This window comes from Oratosquilla oratoria, chromosome 2 (assembly GCF_046742065.1).
Source record: "Oratosquilla oratoria isolate Oo_2021 chromosome 2, ASM4674206v1, whole genome shotgun sequence".
Lineage (NCBI taxonomy): Eukaryota > Metazoa > Arthropoda > Malacostraca > Stomatopoda > Squillidae > Oratosquilla > Oratosquilla oratoria.
Genome location: NC_134778.1, coordinates 78,384,821 through 78,387,320, shown reverse-complemented (window position 1 = coordinate 78,387,320; position 2,500 = coordinate 78,384,821). Strand labels below are relative to the sequence as shown.

The 2,500-nt window shown below is 42.0% G+C and overlaps 1 protein-coding gene across 2 annotated transcripts in view; it reads left to right on the top strand.

The window, feature by feature from the left end:
- The first annotated feature begins 2,180 nt into the window (after positions 1–2,180).
- Positions 2,181–2,500, top strand: part of LOC143040443 (aromatic-L-amino-acid decarboxylase-like) — a 104,618-nt gene continuing 104,298 nt past the window's right edge. For both annotated transcript variants that reach the window (XM_076211539.1, XM_076211544.1), the window contains exon 1: positions 2,181–2,500. This exon is cut by the window's right edge and continues 78 nt beyond it. The gene's annotated coding sequence lies outside the window, so the exon portion shown is untranslated.

The window sequence follows — 2,500 nt, the reverse complement described above, 5'->3', positions numbered from 1 at the left end:
GCGGCGGAGGTCGAGGTGACAGTAGCTCGAATCCTGCACGCTACAAAGTCCTCCACGGAGCACCATCCTAGCCTCTTGATGGGGGGGGGGGGATTCGTGACGTTAAACAGATTCAGTCCATTTCCCTTTGGCCGAGGTTAGTTTTATTGATCTGTGGATCTGTATCTTCTACTTTTCAATTTTTCTAACTCAGAGTTGACGTTTACTAAATTCTGTTCTCTCGGTGCATCCCCGGTCGTGATAGTGTGTGAGTGTGTGTGCGCGCGCATGCAGTCCCCACCTGTTGCGTGAAGATCCGGCCAAAAGTCGTGCCGCGGAGGTAGAAGAATATACTCATCATACGCACGGAAGACACGTTGGCAAAGACGGAAACTTTCGCAGCTGTTGTGTTGTCTCATCACAGATAACCAGCTCTTCTATCATCGGCGGCAACATCTCGCCAAGAAGAAATTATCTTTTTTTTTTTTTTTTTTTTTTTTTTAAGTTAATCTCCGAATATAGAAGAAGGCTGCATAACTCCGCTCCGTAGGGGTGTCACCATCATCCTAGTCATCAATTTCAATTAGGGGCATACGCCAGGGATCGCGTTGCTTCACCCACACGATGGCACCGGTCTCCATGGTCTCTCCGAGCAAACTCTATTTTCAGCTTCGCTTCCCACTCCAAACAACTCTCAACAGGTTTGATCAATTTGCCCCATCCATAAATTCTGTGGAGTCCCCTTCGTCCCCTCCATCGAGGTTTGTCTCTTGTGTAGACTGTCTCTGGTTTGATACAAGGCCATTCCAGTTTTAAAGCCGTACAGCAAGACAGGGAGCACAAATGGCTCGAAAATTCTGATCTTAGTCCCTCCTGCACAATATCGACAACTCCATATACTCTGGTTAAGTGTGTTCATAACACCACGGGCAATACCAAGGACTTCCCTGTTATGCACTACACTACCAAGGAATGTGGTGCTTTGCAAGACATCACTAGCCTCGCCACATGCCTGGACAGATTGAAGTGTGTTATCTTGTAGGCTGTCAAGCGTCTGGATTTTGTTCTTGTTACAGGAGACCTGGAGTCCAGGCAATCTCTCTTCCATGTGCAATGACTGGAGGGCTGCAGCCATGACCTCCAGCGACTCCACACACTATCTACATATTGTATATATATATATATATATATATATATATATATATATATGTATGTATAGCATATAGAAATAGACCGTATCATATTGGCCATATGTTAGCATGCTCATTCAACATGTATTGTGTAGTGGAGCAACTGCATGTGTGGTGACCGACAGCGACACAGGACGATGAAGATGATGATCATCATATGATGGTATCACTGTCATCTTATACACTTTGATAATGTCATTATCATCTCAATATAATGATAATGGAAATTATGCTAATAATATTGATAATAACATATCATCTACTGTTATTGTCGCTGTCATGAAAAGTAATGTACCTCTATATTCACAGCTCCTGCCAAAGCATAGAATTGGAAAAATGAAATGCAGTAAATATTGTAATACACTATACTTACAAATTCATTGCAAAACATGAGAGTAAATAGGGTAATGTAAACTTAAGCTCATTATTCAGAAAAATGATTGTGAACATTTGATTATAAAAGGAAAACGTAGAGTTGTTATAGTGCACGCTTCTTGTGACTTCATCTAAATACTCTCACCAGTTAAAAAGCAATTTTTTGAAAAGAAAAAATATAGATTTATCTAAGTTTCCGATACTTATATTTGAAAATGAATGCAAAAACAAGGTGGTTTTGTAGTTAGCCAATACATTGACGAATAGGAAGTATTTAATGTCCTCTCTTATCTTACCTCAACTCTTATGATTTTATTAAGTTTGGGAAAGGTGCTGAAGTTAACACGTTCAATAAATCTCGACTTTTTTATGTATTTTCACATCCTTTGCTGTAAAAAGGACCGCATGCAAGGAGACAGAAGAAAAAAAGGGAAAAGAAATTTCCCTACCTTGTCATTCACGACGAGTATCACGGGATCAGAGTGAGAATTCACTTAATAGAACACACAACACACACACGCGCGCACACACACACACACACACACACACACACACACACACACACACACACACACACACACACACACACACACACACGCACATTCTATAGAACAGTGAACAGGGTGTTTCTGGGACAATGCATCAAAACTATCGCCATACCTATAAACCTAATTCATCTGGGTCACCACTAATACTAGAACACGTTATCTTAATTAGCCGTACGATGACCAAGGGAGAGAATGGAGTCGGCAGCCATTGGTGGAATGACAACCAATCACGTTCGTTACACCGCCCACTCTGCCTCCGTCACCGCGTTCTGCCTCCCCTTCTATCCTATAAAAGACTCGCGAGCTCCTCTCCCGGCGCAAAATCGTCGTCGGTTGAAGCAGACGCGAGGGTCTTGTCGTTCTACATTAGTTCTTTCCGTGGTGTATAATCTCGACATAAAAAAGGAA